Raw genomic sequence first — 20,384 nt, forward strand, 5'->3', positions numbered from 1 at the left:
AGGCACAAATGTTGGGGTTCTCACACATCCTCCCTTCAGTGTTAACTTCAGGAAACCTAAGCAGGACAAACCATTTTAGTAGTAGTAAGTAGATAGTAAAGATCAGAATAACTTTCGTGTTTAAAAGTGTAATGAGCTGTTCAAGCCTGTGATACTTTTCCTGTTCCTACGCTGAAAAATACTGAATGGAGACAAAAAGAATGAACAGGAATTTTGATTTTCTGAGGTTTTTCAGGAAGAAATCTGCAAGGGATTGAGCAGGAATTTCAGAGGGACTAATTAAGAGAATTGTAAGAGAATAATCTCTGCCAAGCTTAGACTGTGCTGAATTGCACTGTGCTGTTTCACAGACTAATGACCCCCAAAACACTGAGCAAATGATTCTTTCATGATCTGTGCCCAAAACTGATTCCATGCATTCAAATTCAAAATTGCATTTCCCTTACCATAAAGCCTGCTTGGCTTCTTATTCCATTTTGCTTTACAGAACCCCCCCAAAATGAAAAGAGAATAAGACTGTGCTGCTAGTGTATATATTTCCATGAGCTATAGCAGGGTTTGCCCATACTCATGAGATCTGACCTGTGCTGACCCAACTGAAAAACAAAGGCTGCCATTTCATGTCCGAAGCCACTAAACTGGCTGTGCTACTTCCTATTTTCTGTTGGATTCTATGATTCTATGTTGGTGTTTTGACCTTTTGTAAGCCTTGTGCAGCCTTAATGTGATAGGTAAATTTGCATAGTATGGGCAGGGGTCCATGACCATGGATGTATAATGTGTGTGTGGGCACATTATATGTAAATTGTGCCCTCTATTTTTATTTTCAACCCTACTTAAAAAGAAATGTGAAGCCTCACACAACATATGCATTGCAACCTCACATTTATGCTGCAGAATATTTGACTGAGCTTTCCCTGATGTCTTTATTGATATTCTCCATGGGGACACAAAGAGCAAAAGTATTAATGAACTCCCTGGTTGTAATTGAGTAGAAGTGATGTTAAATGCATCCAGTAAAGGAGGAAGTAAATACAAGCCAGGAGGCTCCAAGCAGTCAAGAAATTTCAGGCCATTGGCAAGCTTGCTACACATTTTCATGTGGGATTCCTCTTTTCAGGACCAAGTCTTTCCTAGGGTGTTAGATCTGCTGCCAGTGGCACCTCCTCAGGAGTCCCAAGATGAGCTCTCATGGGCAAGAAGGTTTCCATGGATCTTTCAGAGGAAAGCAGTTCAATAAAATTCTTCCTTACAGTTATACTTTTATGCCCTTGTATTCAAATATTGATACTAATGGAACAGAGGAGTGAACCTTACATGGTGTCAGATGGTTAACAAACCGATAATTAACAGTAATAATGGCAAGAAATCTTAATTAGTTGTGTCTGGCAGGTAGGAAAGGGGGTGGGGGGTGTAGGTGTGAAGCAGGTGGTATCAGTGAGCAAAATGCTATCAGCCTCAAGGCAGGTGAGAAAAGAGCTGAGCAAGGGCACTCAGAGCTTTCTCTCAGGGAGTCTGCAGCATCTCAGATGAGAATCCACTAGGTCATTGGAAGCCAATGAGCAGTATCCAGCTTCTTCACAGATCCAGGGAAAGGAACAATTCAGCCCCTTCGTGTTGGAAAGAAAAGTATATATCATGAAGCTTTGGCTGAGTCAAAAGATGCATTTGTTCAAACTGAGAAGCCATGAACTGTAAAAACTCAGCTGAGCCCAGAGCTTTCCCTGAAACCCTGAAGAGGGCTTAGTTTGGCAACTGGAGCTTTTTTCTTTAATGTAGCAGAATGCAACATGATGGGTAAGAGTACAGAAGCCATAAAATGGAAAAATATTAATTACTGAACACTGTATTTAATAACCTGCAGTACATCCACCTTTTTCCAGGGATAAGCCTGTGAGTAGGACACTGCTTCTACAAAGAGAATGAAGGGATTCCTCTGTGCATGACATCAAGGGTATTAAACTTCTACTATATAGCATTTCTAGACTTCTGGAAAGGAAAGAGAGAAGTTCTGTACAATCAGGATTCTTCATCATACAATCCTGGCTTTATATAACTTTATGTAACCTACATAGTTTTATATAGTTTCCCCTTCAGTTTTCTGTGTGAACAAAGCCAATCACCAAGGAAGTATTTGGGACCAGCTCTTTCATGGTCATACATCATTGTAGTTCCTCTGCTTTCCATGGCATCTCACCACAATTGCAGTTTTGTGCCAATGCAGATTAGTTAATCACCAGAAAGTTGAAGTTTGGTGGTTCTTTTCTGGGGGAAAACTCCACAGTTTGATATTTAGGTCTGACAAATGTTTAGCATCCTGATACATGAGATGTGAGTAGAGATGACACACCTTCCCACCTCTGAGCACCATAGGAGGTCCCACCTGCTTCAGTGCCTGCCTGCTGCACGTTTCTAGAGGCATGGGGCAGCATCGTGGTCCCTCTTCTCTTCCAGATCTCACGTGCCAGGTACTGCAGGTCAACCTGCAGCCCCTCTGTGGCTGACCTGGGGGTGCTGGGGCACAACCCAGGCAGCAGCAGCTTTCTGCAGAGGTGTGGGACACAGGCACCGTGGCTCCATCTCGCACCTGGCACATGACGCTGGCTGGGCTGTGTATTAAATTAAGCATCCAGATTTTCCAGTCACCAGATTTTCCCTGCAGGAAGAGTCAGTCATTGTCAATATTTATAAAGCCTGATGAAACCTTCTCACTGAAAGGCAGAAGGAGAGAAGAGTGTTTCATCATTATGAGTGTCCAGCTCTTCAGTGACATTTGATGAAATCATATTAAGCATAATTATATTTGAGAGGAGCACGTCTAAGTTCTAATGAGCCTTTATAGTTATTCATTATCTGATTTCCTCATTTTCATTTTCCAAAGGTTTGTTTGCTTCATCTGGTTAAATTAAAGGAGAGGCATTTTCATAACCTCTTCCTTTCAACTTTCAGGTTCTTTCCTGAGCTTTATGGCTCTGTGCCAGGGAATATTAGCACACACTTGTGTGATTTTTAGCTGCTAGGGGGGTCCCATCATTTCCTTGAAGTTATGGACAAGAATAGCTTTATGGATAAACACTTGCAGGTTTACAGGCTACATTGGTTTGGTTTGGTGGTTTTTTTTAATCAAAGGAAATTTGTGGGTTCTGCATTTTCAGAAATGACTACAGATAGTGGGATGAGATCCAGGCTATACAGGTGCTTCCCACAATAACTATGTGCAGATTTAAAACATAAATCCCATTTTGTCCATTTTGAGGGAATACTGTGGATGTAAATGGAAGTGGACAGAGCAGCACACTGGCTTGTACTAAAGATTAGTATCTTCTCTGCCAGTCTGGTTTAGTTCAGTACTTAAGTCCCTGACATGGGGAAAAAGGGTTCTGGACTTTAACAGGAGTTAATATTTTTGTGTTTTTGTTCTCTTTCTGTGCCATTTTAATGAGAAATCCAGGTTAGCTATATCCACTGAAAGCTGCAAAGTACATCTACAACTGTAATTACAATGAACTATCTAGTTCACCTACAGTACAGAAGGTGAAAAACTGATGAAGGTGCTAATTGACTTCTGTGTAATGATGTGTTTTTTCCTGGTAGTTTCTTGAACATCCTCATTTTGAACAATCATGGGAAGAAAAAGCTTCTGGTAAAAATATGAAGCAACACAATATTAACATAATGCGGTTGTTAAATAGTGTATAAATGTAACTGATACATTTCAAATCTACACATTGATTTTTAGAATGTGGCTTACGTTTTGCCCCCATCTTTGTTTACACCTCCAGAATACTCCTATCCATTTTTCTACCTACTGGACATCACTGATTGTCTACTACAGACCTACAGCAGATGAAAGCTGAGGTAGCATCATTTCCAAGGAGGCTTTCCGATCTTCCTAGAGGACCATAGATCAGGCCCAGGGTGAACAGTGGAATTTGCTTCTCTCTTTGTAACTGCAAGAGCCCTCACATCCTTCTGTTATATTTTGTGTTAAATATTAAAGAAGACACTGTCAGCCACCTGGCTATAGGGAAATAATATTTTGTTTGGGTTGCAGTCATTCAAATGCAGGCCTGGAAAAATTATCTCATGGATCACTGCATCTTCTATTAACCTGCCAACTAACCTCTGTTATTCTAGAAACTTTCTTTTCTTTCTGAATCATCTCCGATTGTCAGAGGAGAACTAAGCCAAGAATCTGAGAACCAAGCTCCTGTAAACTTCAGGAGTGCTGGAAATTCAAAGCTCACATCTAGCTATTTGAAAATATCCCTTGTTTTTGTTATGAGTTGGACATCTTCTGTTCCCAGTCCCACTCTGAATCCAAATGTATCTTGAACATCTAACTTCATCTGTGTTTAAAGACTATATGTTTTGCTTCCCATGTGCTTTCTCTTTGTCAAAAATAATCAGGTACTTCAGCTTCCACTTTCTGCAAAAAAATTACTGATAATTTTATATTATTTAAAAAAATAATTTTGTTCTTCTGGAGCCTACATGAAAGGAGCTTTCAATAGGCTGCCTCTATCACCTATATTTTCAAATCACAGTATTTGCATAGCCCCTCTCTTCAGAAGAATAAAACAAAAAGAGAGAAAATAAAGTAATAAAGGGGGAAACCAAGGATAAAAGAAAGAATTTGCAATTATGGTTAAGGCAAAGCATCATGCTTCATCTTTGTTTTTCAGATAACCCAAAACAACTTCAAAGTTAGACTCTGAAGGCAGGCTCTATATCCATAGCAACTAATTGCATTCACTGCACCTGCTGGAAAGGGCAATGGCTGTGTCCATGACTAGCAAAGTAAACCAGGCTGCTAGAAACAGTCCCAGAGCCTGGCTGAAGGTGTGTCCTTGGGCACTTCTGTGCTGCCAGGATGCTTCCACTCTGCTGTTGGTGCCAAGGCCTTGTTATGTTTTTAAGAAACATCTTGTGCTTTCTCTCCTGCTACTCTCGACACCAACAGAATTCTCCAAAGAAGGATTAAAGAAACTTTGTTGTCCTCCTTCAGCCCATGATGGGTACAAAATTCTTGGCAAGCAGATGGACAGCTGGCAGGTAGAAATTGCTGCCTGCTTGAGCTCTAGATGATGCCATTTTCCTCTTGTGCTCCTTAATGCAGCTTTCCCTGCTTCTCTTCTAAAGGGTGTGGATTACAGGCTGCTCCAGGCAGGCATTACCTTTGTATTATTTAGTAATGCAGTGCAGAGCATAAAGGGCTTCTACTCCTGGGCTGGGACTACAAGCTACCTTCATACAGGTACTAGTACATCAATAGGGTTTTATCATCACTGTTAGCAAGACCCCTCTGCCAGACAGCACCCGACTGAGCAGTTTGTTCCATCACAGACTGAATGTGACAACTTAAGTCCAAACAGCACTTCTATTAAGCATTTAGTAGGGCTGTATTTAAAATGTGTACCAAAGTAATGTTCTGTAGTTGGAACATGCACTTGTGGATGTTGCCTAAGCAGAGCACACCTTCTTGGTATTTAACAAATATTAGAATTAATTTGAATTTCTTTTTAAGCCAACCAGCCATTCAGTGTAAATGGCTGATAATATTAGGAACTCTTTTCTATGTGATGTAGTTCTATTTGATTACACAGATAACATGCTTCTGTTTCTATTTGTTAGCTCTATATACAGAACTTGTAGAGAACCAGGTCCGAAGTCTATTGGGAAAAATCAATAAACAGAAGTGAAGTAATTTTTTAAATATTAAACTTTTCCCTTCTGGATCATGTAAGCCTTGCCAGGAATTGTCTATGATACTATTGATACTATTTAAAGCACGATGCTTTGAAAACAGGTGTTCAGAAGGGACCTTTATGGAACAGATCTTGCTCTTTTTAAAATCCGTGTGTGTCCAAAACAAAGTCGTTGACAAATGTTAACGAATACTCACGTAAATAATTTGCTTGCTCCGGTAATAACTCTTGGGCGTTTTGTTATTCCATTTCCAGAAATTTCTTTCTAATAAAAGAAGCAGCATTCACTGGGCAGATAACAAAATTAATAGTTGGGCTCCTTTGCTGTACACGTACAGCCACCATCTCCCTCTACGTATGAGCTGCGCTTCTGTTTTCTCTTACTCTTATCTGACAGCAGCCACCGCTGGGGAAAACACGGCCTGCTGCAGCTCCAAGTCACGGAGTCACAGACACAGCTTGTGCAAACCTCCGTGAGGACGTTGATGAAGCCCAGAGCCATAGATCTGTGTCAAAGGGGTGAATTTGGGTCAGTGTTCACCCTCCTGTGCAGCCCCGCGCAGGCCTGGATCTGCACGGCAGGCTGGTGGGCACACTGCTCTGATGCCTCCGTCTCCATCTCTCCCTTTCTCTCTCCAAAGCCTCCTTTGGCAGGTTCAGGCTGCTCTCAGCAACGTTAATTTCCGCCTGAATTTCTGTCTGAGCTCAGGGGGAGGTGGGGGCAGGGCAGGGTGGCTGCTGTGTTTGCTCTGCACACTCAGCACCTGCCCCGGCCCCCCCTTCCAAAGCAAACACAGAGAAACCCCTAGAAACGTGCAGGGCTGCGGGGAAGGCAGAGGAGGTAGCGTGGGGCCATCGGCAGGGATCTGCCCCTATTCCCCCCTGCCACCTCCTAGCAAAGTACCCCAAGGTCACACGCTGCACTCCATGGCCCGGGAATGACACTTGGAAACACGTCACCCCTGGTCAGCATCTCCTTTCCCTTCCCAACTACAGCGGAGTCACCCACAGTATATTCGTTGTCATTGCTGGCAGCCCTCGTACTTCCCCGTGCATTATGTTTTCTCCTGCACTCAGGGCAGGGAAAGTTCAGTGGTTGGAGGAGCATTGAAAGGGGTGGTGAGGTCAGAGGTACGGGGCTGTGGTGCAGGAGCTGACATTTCAGGTATTTACATCAGGTCTGCCTCCTGCCGTTATCATCAGCCCCGCTGTCAGGACCGTAAGCTGGAATGATCCAGGCCCCGTGGCCTCTACCACTGCAACTTAAATTTCACTAAAAAGAGTAATAATAAGAGAAACTGGCGACATTTAAGCAGAAGTCGGGGCTGAGTATGAGCAAGGTTGGAAGAGAACAAACAAAAGATTATCTGTCCTTTGAAACACCCACCTTCTCACCAATTCAAATATTGACCAGCTACAGAACAGGAAAATCGCTGCTTGCAGTGGGATGGAAATGGCTGAGTTTGCTTCAGAGAGAACCTGTGAAGCAAAAAAGGATGTTTGGAGGCTTCCAACAAAGGCCAGGACTCCAAAGCAGAAAAAAAAAGGCATTATGTGCATAGAGGGGGCTACTTCAAGGAAGCTATTTGGGTGTGAAGTCTGAGTGGAGCTGTAGATTTCACCCCCAGGCTGCTAAGTGACATCTAGAAGTTCTCATTGGTGACACCAGTTTAAGGGGTTGTTGTGAGAACATCCTCCCTTTGCAGCTGTTTTCATGGGCGTGGTGTGAAACGGGGTTGGGGAATTTTTCTGCCAAAACAGGAGACTTCCTCATTCAGGGCATTGTTCAACTGGCTTTGGTCACTAACCTGGCTCCCAGTTTGGCTGTGCAAGCAGAAGTGCTGTGACAAGGGGTAGAGTTGGGCATGGATAGGCTGGAAGGGCCGTGGGATGGGAGGAAAAGGGAGAAAAAGGCAAGGCAGGGGCAAGACCTTAGGTGCCGTGGTACCAGTGCTTACCCCTGCACAACATCAAATCATGGTCTTAGCAGAGCTGGTTGCTGGAATGCAACAGAAATGTCTCAGGTGGTTTCATCCCTGAAGAAGGAAGACATCTGGGCTTCATCCCCCACCAGTGCTGATAGGTGGCTTGGAAATGCCTGTTGCTCCCCTCTGCCCACAGAGGAGGTCTTGACACAACTCTGCATGCCTCTCTCTTCCTCCAGTCACTCCAGTTAGGTAGGGTGCACCATTTATAATCATCTCCAGAGGACAGTTTCCTGGACTTTGCCTCCAACAGTACTGAATGATTTATTTCTTCTTTCTGGCTCTGCTCCTGATCCTGAAATTATTACAAACACCTTTCATTGAGCTCCTAAGTGATTACCCATCTTCCACCACCAGTTGTACACAGGGTATGCGTGTTGACATGACTTCCAAGAGTTCCCTTCTCTTCCTGTAGTCAGCCTGTAGTCAACATCCTTCTGACTGTGTGAGGGTTTATTCTGACCACTGTTTTAATTTTTGTGTAATGAGTGTGGTTTGGTTTGCCTTTTTTTTTTTCTTCTCAGTTAAGACAGAAAAACATCAAAATAAGTCTTTCTGATACGTTTTGTACATTCATTTTATAATTCTAGGAAGGCCTGTAGAGATCAATTCTGAGAGTATTTCTCTTCCTCAATTCACTCATTCATATGGCCATGGTTAAGAAATTGGAGATGTTTTGATACAACTTCTATATTTTTTGTCTAAAAGAAAGGTTAAAATAAGGACAGATTGGGGAGCATTCTAAAAGATCTTTTCTCTCTATGTAGGTAAATGTCTTCCACTAAAATGCTTTACACAAAATTTTCTTTGTGGTCCCACTTTAAAACTAATAACACATGGACTTTTCTATGTAAAGTTTAAGTATTTTGCAGTTCTTTCCTTCCTAAACTTCATTCACCTGCTACTCCTTCTGAAGTCTCCACCTACAAATGCCACTTATTCCGACTCAAAGAAACTCATTCCAAACATTGCATAATATTATTGAAGTCATTGTCTGGTTCCCCAAGCAGATGAACATCAGCAGTGCAGGATCAGGTCCTAGGGAGGTGTCGAGGGGCTGTCAGTACCAGATTAAATGCAAAGAATGACTGAAGCCACCTTCCTGCAGCTCCTGAGCCCTCAACCGTGCCATCTGGTGGTGGCTGGCCTCCCGAAGGAAGGAGGTCTGGTGTCACCATCTAGTGGCTTCAAGTAATCGAGCTCAAGGGATTTTCTGTTAGCAGCCCAAACAACCAACAAGCCTGAATAATAAAAATGGAGACAAGGCATTTGCAACTACAGGTGGCTCTAAGAGGACGTGGAAAATACAAGAAGCAAACTTATCTACAGGAATACAATGAGAATTTTAAAATGACAATTTTAAAATAATAAATTCCTTTCCCCCCCAGTTTTAATTTCATATGCTCACTATTAAAAGGACAAAAAGCAGAATCCAAAATAAATACAATTAGATGGAATGTTCTTCCACAATAATACCGAAAAAGGCATCAGTCCAACCTCACTTCCCAGTGCCAAGATTATGGAAGTCAAACTGTAATTGTTATAACACATCCTTCATTTTGCAGTTGCTGTAAGAACAGCTTTGCTTTCCCCCTGAGAGAAACAGAGCTGAGAAAGGGATGCTAGAGAGGGAATATCCCATCACTCTTACTGAGTGAAGAACAAAAAGGAAGGGACATTTCTAGGCAGAAATGTTAAAGAAAAAGATCATTTCCCATAAATATATTTCTACTACTTTCCAGTGGCAACAATAATGCTGAAAAGCACAGTCCAAAACCAGGATGAATTCTGTTGGGATCAAATAACTTTTTTTTCTTTTCTTTTCTTTTTTTTTTTTCTAAGTATTCCCAGGATTAAATACCTCCAGGACTTTGACTTTTATTTCTGCAAGCTCCATAGGACAGGGTCTAGATCTTCAACTGTGTTCAGATCAGGAGAGCATGACCTGGCACGTGGCAAAGCATCACAATGCCACAATGTTCAGCAGCTCCTGGACCAGCCCGACGCCAGTGAGAGGAGCCTTTGTGTGGTGGGAAGAAGCACCCCATGCACCCCTTCAGTGTTTAACCCCCACCATGCATTTGGCTGAAAATCTGACCAGTAGGAGAGATGCTCTGGCTGGCGAAGCTCTTTCCATGGGCTCCTCAAGGCATTCTAGAAATTCCCCTCTCTGCTCCTTTAAAGTCTGTTGCTGTGTTGGGAGCCTGAGCAGTGCTCCTTTGTGTCAGCTCAGCTTGTCTTGTAGCACCACATAAAAAGCAAGTCCCTTAGCACAATGCTGGGGCATTTGCTAATCCCAAGTGTGCTGTCACAGTGTGAAAATTCCTGTATTTACTGATGTCAGTGCTTGCTGCACCCTCTGCTTCTGCCAGTGCTACCAAAGAGAAGCAGTGAAGAGGTAGATTTGGTAATGGCACAAGCCCTGAGAGATGCAGACAGCCAAAGCCAAAAATATCAAAACCAGTCTTGGGCAGCAAGAGACAACTTAGTCTCTGACCCAAAGTTGCAGAGTAAACTTTGGTATGGATAACTCTGCTCTGTTTCTCCTCTCACTTTCCTTTGAATCATCCCTGTTGCCCAGAGAGGACCAGCCAGGGAGCAAGCTGTCCTGCTCATGGTGGGTGGCTCTGTGACACCCAAACCCAGACACAAGTGTGCTCAGGTCTTCTCTTTTGAAGACGAGGAAGAAAGTCTGGAGCAGTGCTCTCATCTCAGGAGACCAGCCTAATTCTCAACATCCCACAACTCTCTAGGTTGTTCTTAAGTCAACTCAATGAGTGATGACTTCTTATTCCCCTACTTTCTTCTAACATTGCCTAGGGCAGGAACAGAAATTTTATCTAAGACCATATATTATATATAATTATTTGTATACTCTGTGTTAAATACCTAGTATTGTTGTTACATGTTATTTTCCAGTTAATGACTTTCCATATTAATGTTGTAGTGGACACTGAGGCATATATGGGGAGTGCCCACAGCTGGGAATCACCAGGAATCTTCTGCACACACCATTACAGAGAAGAGGCAATTAAAGGCCTTGACTCCATAGGCTTTACTGAGTCAATATCTCCCTTGGCTTGGATGACAGTATTGTCTTTGAAATGCACTGAGCCATCTCCAGCAGCTAAAGTGTCAGGAGCTGCATTACTCAGGGATAGGGTCACATACAAGGTCTTTGTTTTTCCTTTAAAAGAAATAAGAGTTTTGCAACTGGTGTCAGTCACCTGACTCTGAGAGTTTCCCTGAGCTATGCAAGCAGAGCCTTGTCCTCTCACCCTGGAGATCCATCTGAATCATTCCAGAGGATATAAAGCATCCAGGAAACATTGAGAGAAGTGTTTGACTGTGAAGTTTCAGGTTATATTTTATGGATGCTTATAGACTTCCTTAAATACAAATGATTGATTCACCAAGAGAATATGGTATACAAAGTAGAGCTTCACCCATTAGGGAACAACTGATGTCCCTCAGGACAATTAGAAATGTAAAACTTTTCATTTTTGGGGGGGGGAGGGGGCAGATATAATAGTTGAGATTTGCATCTTGATGATGACCACATGTAGATGGGTTTCTAAGAACCAGCCATCAAAGCAGAAGGGCTGTCTGTAAACACCAGCACACCAGTGTTTATAGTCAGTGTGTCAGGGTCCCTGGAACCCCAAAGAGCCTTGCTGCCCATCCTAGTTGACTACTTCCACCACAGCCCTCTGGTTCCAGGAAAAAAAAACAAACCTCAAAAAAATGCTTCCTAGCACAGAGTAGCTGCGTGAGGACTTGGGATACTTATTAATATTTATGACTCCATTTTTTTTGCAAGCCAAGCACGTGGCCTGGTAAACCACCTGGGCTGAGTGCTTTGCAAATTATATCCTTCACTTGTAACAGCCTTTGATCATTTTGGAGCATGAGTGCTCATGACTCAAAGCCTTTCTAGGAACATAAGCACTTGCTATTTGCCACAACCTATTTGTTTTGACTGTCCTTCTGAAGTTTTTCCTACACCCAGCAGAGGCAGCAGGTTGTATGTGTGTTAAGAATTCTCCACTGAAAGAATAATGAATGTGACATTGCTGAAATGTTTTTGGTAGATCAACAGCACATTATGTCACCTCAGCTTTTATTGCTGTGGGACAAGCAGCTAAACTCTGCCTGTCCAGATGCAGGAGGAGTCACAGAGTACATGGAGATGAGCCTGGGGGCAAAGCATGGTAGCAATTCACCTGCAGGGCCAGTAGCATCCTCCTGTAATCAAAGGCTCCAGCTCCAGAAGCAGATACTTGTGTGAGGTTTTTACCCATGTAGGTTTCTCTTCTCAGAAGAAGGACATCACAAGGAAAAAGCCCACAATTAGGTTCCAACCACAAGCAAGATCATTTAGTCTCTCCACTCCTCTGCTTCCTCTCTGTGGAACAGTGACAGGGGCTCCTGCAGCCATTGGGACAGTGTGCTGATAAATACCTGGAGGACACTTCCAATATTATAGTGACTGAAACTCTACACGAGTGTAGAATTCATGCTTAATAGGTTGATACAGAAATTGCTGAGATTGTGAGCACTTGAGGCCAGGCTGGGATGTCAGTCTGTGAGTGAGCCCAGCTCAACAGGTCCATGGTTGGACAGAGCAGAGTGTGGGGAGCTGGAGACCAGCATCATAGGCCACCACTGTGGCAGGGACTGCTGGCCGCTGGCCCTGGGCTGGTCCCGGGCAGGGTGGGGGGAGCCCCAGGGGGCTGGGCAGGAATGTTATGGCCTGTTAGTGCTCTCAGGACCCAGACAGATGGAGACTGTGACCAGCTGCTCTGCATTGTTCTTCTGTTGGCATTTTGGCTTCTCCTTTACCTTGCACAAGTAGGAGGCAGTGAGGAGCTTATTTGATTTAAAAGGCTCTGGGGCTTCCTGTGAAGGTCTCCCCCATTTAAGCATTTTCCTGCCCAATTTTGACCTATGTACCAGAGAATGAGCCAGGTGGGCTTCAAATTGAAATATATCTTCTCCCCTGAGGATCTGTCAGTCTCTCTGAAGCTCTTTGCACCAACTAACAAGAGTTCAAGTGTGGTTGCTCTCCTGACTGGTCTCTTTTCTGCACTGGTTTCACCTTGGTTCGAAGGCAAACCTTGTCTGTGCACAAATGATGCTCATGGACTCTTGATCCTCTTATAATAAAACACATAAGCTTAATTATATAATAACACAGCTATAAACACTTCTATATAAGAACTTCTCATATATATGCCTGCTAGCCCAGTTTTGTAAAAGGTACTTGAAGATTTGGGATTTTGCAAGTTTATCATGTTTCTCTTTTCCAACTCTGGACAGAGATGTGCTTTACTTGCTCTGTGCTTGTCAAATTTGTGCTGTTGGATCACCCCTCTGTTCCAGTTTTCCAGGCAGCTGCAAGCACCTTAAACAAGAGCCATCCAGGTTATTGGGGATTGCTGAGTTAACAACTGAAGGCTGACAAACTCATGCTCTGCCCAGAGGAGTGATCCAAGAGGTTTATGCAGAGATCACAACAGGTATTTATAAATAATAGCACCTCAAACTAATGCATTGGTCAGGCATTTATTGGTGGATTGGTTGGGTCAAGTGCCCATGAGCTGGAGTGAGGTGACACAGCTGGAACAGGATAACCAGGCACTGCACATACTCTCCTTGTCATGAGATTTCTTTGTGGTGCATGAGGCTTCTGTGCTCACGGCTCCTATTTCACTAGGTTTCCTCCTTTTTGAAATATACTGCAGCTGCTTCACAGACCTACTCAATCACCCAGTGACACATATTTGTGCACTTGCCATAAAGATTTCTTCTTTCTTGCTTAGCCAGCACAGGCAGGAAGCGATAAGGTCTGCTCTGGTTCCAAGGAGAGCTGCGTGCTGCAGCAGGCATGTGGCTAGAGACTCTCCAATAAAGGATGGTTACTTGAGGTCCTTGTCTGAGATGCTCCAAGGAACTGCCATAATAAAAATAATAAACACCAGCAATAGTAATTAATAACAGAATTCAAAGAGTCTGACCCTAATCCCATGCTGGGTTGATAATTTAATGATTTTCCTGGCTTTGACAGAGCAGTTTCCCTCTGAAACTGCTGAAAATTAAAAAAGAATCTTATTTGTAACTTAGCCACTCTGAAAGGTTGTATAGCTCCTCAGTGAAGCTATTCAGACTGAAAAACAGGTGAGATTTTTAGATCAAAGAAGCTTTTACCAACATCAACCACTTCAAATCTTTCTGTCTGAAGTGGTAGGCTGGAGAGTTTTACAGGAACAGACTCCCTAATGTTTTTATTGCCCCTTTTTCCAAACAGCAGAAATACTGAGAACACTCTCTTACTTGGTTTCCTGTTTTCATCAGTCAAATCTTATAAATGAAAAAATAAAATGCCTGATTTTAAAAGCAGCGGGCTTTGATCAAGCTCAAGGGTTGGTCAAGGTGTTTATTTGTACATCAACCCTAAAATCTATTTTAAACTTATCTGGAGACTCAGTTACATTACTTTTTTTGGCTGTTGTGTTTGAAGCATTGTTAATATAGGTGTTTCCATTTCCCTGTTCCATTTTAAGAGAAAACAAGGTCAACAGAGGAAATCTTTGTGTTTCTCCAAGGAAGCCCACCATGGAGTGAGCCTTGGTCTCCCAGGGAGTACGTCACACATCTCAGGTTCTGTCTGAGGACCCAAGGACTTGCTGTTAATGGCAACTGAGATGGGGACCTCTGCCCAAAAACAATGACAAGCCATGGCCACAGGAAAAATAATTAATAACCACAAGAGTGCTTGATGTAGATATAAGACACATGGTAATGTTTTTCTATTCTTGACCAAGAAAAACTAGGGTTTGTTTAATTGAGAAGCTTCTGTGGCTCCAGAGTCTGCATCAGTGCTGAGAGCAAAAAAATAGACACCCCTTGAATGAGAAAAAGGCAGGACATGCAACAACCATCAGGAATGTAGCCAGTTTGTGTGTAGAAAAAACCTTTCCATGAGATGGCAGTTTAGGAATGAAACAGCCCTTCTAAAACCAGGATCAAAGGGATTAATGGCAACACATAGTCTATGTGTAACTGGTTTCCAAAGCTGATTTTGCTAAAGGCACTCTGAGTTTTGCCATGGATTTCACGAAGATCAGAATTAGACCCTCTGCTTCTTAGCATTTAGAAGTGTTTTTTCTATCAAGTGAAAACAGCTATCCATGCCAGTCCTTCATCTTTTTGGGTACAAAACCTATCTGTCTCATTGGCTTGGCAAATTGCTGTAAAAATCGTTTGGCAGCATAACTTCCCTTGCAGAGCAGATAGGAAAGCAGTGCTGCTGGCTGTCAAATGCTACCCCGAGCATGCACTTCTTATTTACAGACCCAGACTGTAAATCTTCATGCAGCAAATCATGTCCTGCTCTTAAACTCCAAGCAACGTTCATGAGACTTCGTTTGCATTTCTTTTTTTCTTCCCAGTAACTACACAGCTATCTGAACACAAGGCCATTTAAACTGTTTGAGAAACATCTTTTAACAGGAACACCACATATTGCTTTGTCTGAAGTAGATCATACCAGAGTTTGCTCTTCTCCTGGAACATATGGAAAAACTTGGAACCAACCAGTGCTCTTTCATCAGCAGCATGAGCTGACACATTACCATCTCTGTGTGAGGAGCTGGAGCTATAGAAGCAGCATGGGGGGATCACAAAGAGATTTATCTTTCAGGTTCTTCCCTTCTTACGTGAATGGTTTCACTCAGGGAGATAAAATTGCTAACATTTTTTTACAAGTCCTCTTTGACCATGAACTTACTACAGTTCAATTAAAAATCCTCCCAAAAATTCAGGTTTGCTTGTGAAAACCTCTTGTGAAAATGATGCTATGATATATTCAGAGCTTCTGTTTTCTTCAATCTCTCTTTAAGTGTCATCAGAAGTTTTCTCCCAGACACCAGCCAGCTCTGTTGTCCAGGAAGCACAGCAGCCCTGTGCTTTTGACTGCCAAGTGTATGTGGAAAACCATCCATTAAGCACGGGTGAAATGTAGGCAGCCAATATTCTCCTGAGACTTAGGCTGGTGTGAGAGAAAAACAGCTTAAACCCCAGTGTAACACCAAGCTGGTGAGCAGAAGGCTTCATCTACACAATGAATTCCCCAAATTCCTTTAACAGCAACAACTTCTATTACTTTCTGTAAGAAAAGTGGAAAGTGGGGAAATCATAGGATGTATCTTACACCCACAGCCAGAGCCCCAACCTCCAACTCTGACATTGCTCCTCAAACCTTTTTGTCACATGTGACAAAAAACAAAAGACAGTAAAGGGGTGGCCTTCCCCTGCAGGGCACTGATCAGAGTGTGATGACAATCTGCATCCCAGGGCAGATCAAATAGCTCCCTTCCAGCAGAGCATCAAGTACATTGGCAACTTTATATGCTGATTTTGTGGTGTCCTCTCTCGCAGTTTTCCTATTCACTCAGGACTTTGTGGAAGCAGATAATGCAATCAGTGACTGATAGCACTTTGATGGCCTTTATGCTTTCTCAGCTGTGACTGACAACACTGTTACTCTGATTTCTCACCAGTAGATGTTTAAAAGAGCAATTCATTTTTCAGTCAGATCTCTACTCTTTTTTTCTTTCTTTGCTTTCCCTTCTTGCCCATTTCCTTCCACTTCCTCTGGATTTTGGTACATCCTGAAAACACAGAGACATAGAGTCCTATGCACAAATTCAGTGCCAGGAGGATTCTGGCAGTGCCAAGGCATTGAGAGCTTCAACAGCTTGAAAAAGTCTGAACTAACCTCAAAAGAACTAGATTTTATCTCCTGAGAGACTGAATTTTTAACTCAGAGAACAAAAAATAAAATAAAAAATAAAGCTCAGCTTCACGTGCAAAACCATGAGCACACAAACCAACAAACATTCATCCAAGCACTTCCTAAAACTCTTTAACGAGCACCACATGCAGACAACCAGCTTTTGGCACGCACAGGGGTGCTTTCATGGACTTCGTTGACCCTTAAACTTTGCACTTAGACCTCGGGCTGCTTTCCTAAAACTATTGGCCTCATATATGAGAGATCTGCTGTCTTCATGCAGCTCTTACTTGCTGTGAATGATGAAGCAAATTCCGAGTATTTCTGTCACCATCTGTACTTCAACAAAGATAATTGAAATTTATCCTGAGCTACTTGATCTCCCTTGCTCTGTGTGTAATGCAGGATATTGTTTTGGATGGCTTGAGAAATCTTTTTTCTACCATACTTGTGGAGCATGGATAAGGGAGAAAGGGAAAGGCAGCCTAACTTCATATTTTAGGTTGCTCTTAGGATATAATGTATCCTGGTAGAACAGCTGAGTACAACCTGTGAGGATGCTTTTTAATAATTATTAATTATTATTATAAGAGAGAATAATTATTAAGAATAATGAGTAAGAATCATAAATGACAATAAAAGTGTTCTGTTTGTGACAGGGAAAATAATAAGACACAACATTCTGGGCTCACAAAACACTCATGTTGCATGCAACAGCCACACATCCTACATTTGATGCACCCTGTGGTCTGGAAATTAGGACCACAAGGTATGCTGGGAACCTGGAAGCAAAGGGGACTGCAGGGACTGCTCTCAGCTGGAGTCTCAGCCTTTGCTGACCCTGCCACCACCCCTGCTATTAGCATTCATTATATGAGCGTGTTTTTGTGATGTGGGTGCGTCTCCACCTGGAACGAGTTGAGAAAGCATAAAGGCCATCAAAGTGCTATCAGATGTTATTAGTGTTGAGCCTGCTAAAATCTGGACTACATCTGAACTACTGGCACGCAGATGACAAGTCCTACATCCCAGTAAGAATTTCCTGAGTCCTCAGATATACTACTCGTGTAAAAGATACTCCTGCACGGGTTGTCATTCTTTAAATGACAAAGCAGGAAATATTTCTGGAGTAAGAGGAATATTTCTGATGGTTTCATTAATGGCTTTTCAGTCCAGTCCCTGTATCTTCTTCTGTCACTTTCATTTCTCAAGAGGCTTCCTTGCACAGATTCTTCTGTCCTCCCCAAGGCTGCTGATGAGACCTACTCTGGAGTGCACCGACCATGACCACCATGCTAAAGGGCTCTTCAACCATGGACTGGCTGCACAAACCCTCCCTGGGCCAGAAGTACCAACCCTCACCATATTTTTTATTATATCTCATCCATCTCTTCACCGTATTTATGTCTATACGTAGAACAGCTTCTTCCTCTACCATTGCAGCCATTTTCTCCCTCTAACCTTTTTTGCCCAGAGATTATTTTCTGCCCCTTCCATTCTCTATCCCTCCCTCTGTAATTCCCACACCAGGAATTCCCTCAGTGCTCGTGACAGCTGCCATCTTGGCCCAATCAGGAGTGATTGATCCAGCATCCTTCAGCGCCAAGTGCATTTGATCTGTAAAGCTCTCCAGCTGGGTCTGTAATAACTCATATCCTTTGTGGGTTACACATCAAGCAACTCTTTCCCCATCAGCCACATCTTTCCTGATAGAGAAGTTCTTCCAGAGAGCCCTTGATGGCTAATCCACCATCTCATGCAGCATGTGATGGAAAAAGTTATGAAAAGCAGTATTTTGTACTGCTTTCATGCAAACAAAGCTCATTTCCATGGTAATTGTGTTGAATAAAAACTTCTGGGGGCAGAGGCTGTGAATTCTTCTAGGATTTAGACCATTATAAGAGCAGTCAACTCATAAATATTTATGCCTGAGGCTCACAAAATGATCGCTGCTCACTACTTTGTTTCATTGTCATTAAGTCTGTTGCTGTATTTACTGAGCTATGGTCAGATCCTGCCACACAGACCCACTGCTGCCTCCTTCTCTGTCACCTGGGAAACTGATAGTTCCAACTTTGATAATAAGAAAATGAGGGCCAGATATTCCTGGTTGGCTGGGAGCAATGTTTCAGTGCACTTGAGAAAACACAAATACCTTTTTATAGCTGACACTTGGAGGCATGTCCAGCTCTCCACCCACCTTCAGGTCCACAACACAGGACAAATGACCACGTTATATTTGCTGCAGGTTGGTTGTGTTGCCTATAGCACTGTTTTTGTCTGTGTGACTGTGATAAATTCTGCAGAATCAGAGTGGGATGGTTTATCCACCTAGGATGCAAATATGAAACTAAATATGACTTTAGAAATCAGACTTGCTGAATATTTTGTTAGCTATACACCAGTCTGTTTCAATGCATTATAGACACTGAAACCAGGTCAGAACAAAACCTTGCAGACCAATGTTCTGTCTCAGAGATATTGGTTTGCAAAGGAAGAACACAAGGACAGGAAAGTCTGTAGAGATGCTGCCTCCTCATCTGCCAACTTGGAACTCAGTGAGTATTGAGCCAGAAGTGCTGTCTTTGTATTTAATTGTTTTTCTCATTTTTCTTTCATGATTTTGTCCAATCTCCCATTGATCTAATGTGAACATTTGATCGTCACATCCTCCCATGCCAAGGAGTATCTACAGCATAATTATATGTTGTGTGAAGTACCATTTTCTCTTCTTTTTGTTTCTTAAACATGCCACATTCTAGTTTCATTCGACAGCCCCAGCTCTCGTAACAAAAGACTTTTAACAATCATTCCATCATTCCCTGTCTCCCTCCTCCATGCCCTCACAATGTTATTCATCTCTCATCTTTCACCTCTTTCCAGATGCAAGAGCTACTCTATGTCTCATGTGGAAGCTGTTCCCTATCTTTGTTCATCCTTTTCTCTGGCCTATACAAATTTTCCAATTTTACAAATCCTTTTGAGGTGAAGGGCCAGAGCTGTGCACTATGTTCCAGAGGCAGGTGCACTGCCACTGTATGGAGGGTCATAGTGATATGATTTGTTCTGTCTCCTTCTATAAAATACATTTTTATCCCCCTTAACTGACCCATTCTATAAGAAGGAAGGCTGTTCACTGACATCCCTTGGCCACAACTAGAATGATTTGGTGCAGAATCCTTACTGCAAGTCCAGCCAAAATTCCCTAAGTCTGTAAAGTAAATGTGAAGATATCAAGGGACCACATCAATGGGACATCTATAGGGGATGAATTCAGGATCAATCCCTCAGCACAAAGGAGATCCCACTGATATGAGATAAAGTAGTCTAATTATATAAAGACCGGGTCTTACAAACGCTGGCAGAGTTGGACATATCATAAGGAAAAATCCTGAGGAGCAGGAAGTGCTGTTCTCTGATCCAAAGCCCGTTAAACCGTTCAAGTCTTTTCACTGATTTCTGAGAACTTTAGCATGGCTTCAAACCTCTACAGTGATTTTAATTCAAAGACATAAAAAAAAGTAACATGAGAGCAGCCTGAGCAGAGGGAATTTGTATGTGAAGGCAAAGGCACGGCAAACATGAAGAAGTTAACCAGAGCTCCTTCCAATTGCTGTATTTTTTATTGTTACTCTTATAAAGCACCTGTCTATATGTCATCATTCATTATCTGTTTTGCATATCATCGGTGCCTAATAGCAACTAATTATTAATAAGGACTGAATACACATTACCATGTACATTGCGTGGAAGAGAGATAAGATGCCATGTAAATACTCTGAAAATTTCAGCTTCAAAAGGCAAATTTACTATGGAGAACAAAGTACTTTTTGCCATTATCAAGCACTCTTTAATATCTAGAGATGTCATTCACATTCCACAGGCATGCATGTAATT

Source organism: Apus apus, chromosome 4 (assembly GCF_020740795.1).
Source record: "Apus apus isolate bApuApu2 chromosome 4, bApuApu2.pri.cur, whole genome shotgun sequence".
Classification (NCBI taxonomy): domain Eukaryota; kingdom Metazoa; phylum Chordata; class Aves; order Apodiformes; family Apodidae; genus Apus; species Apus apus.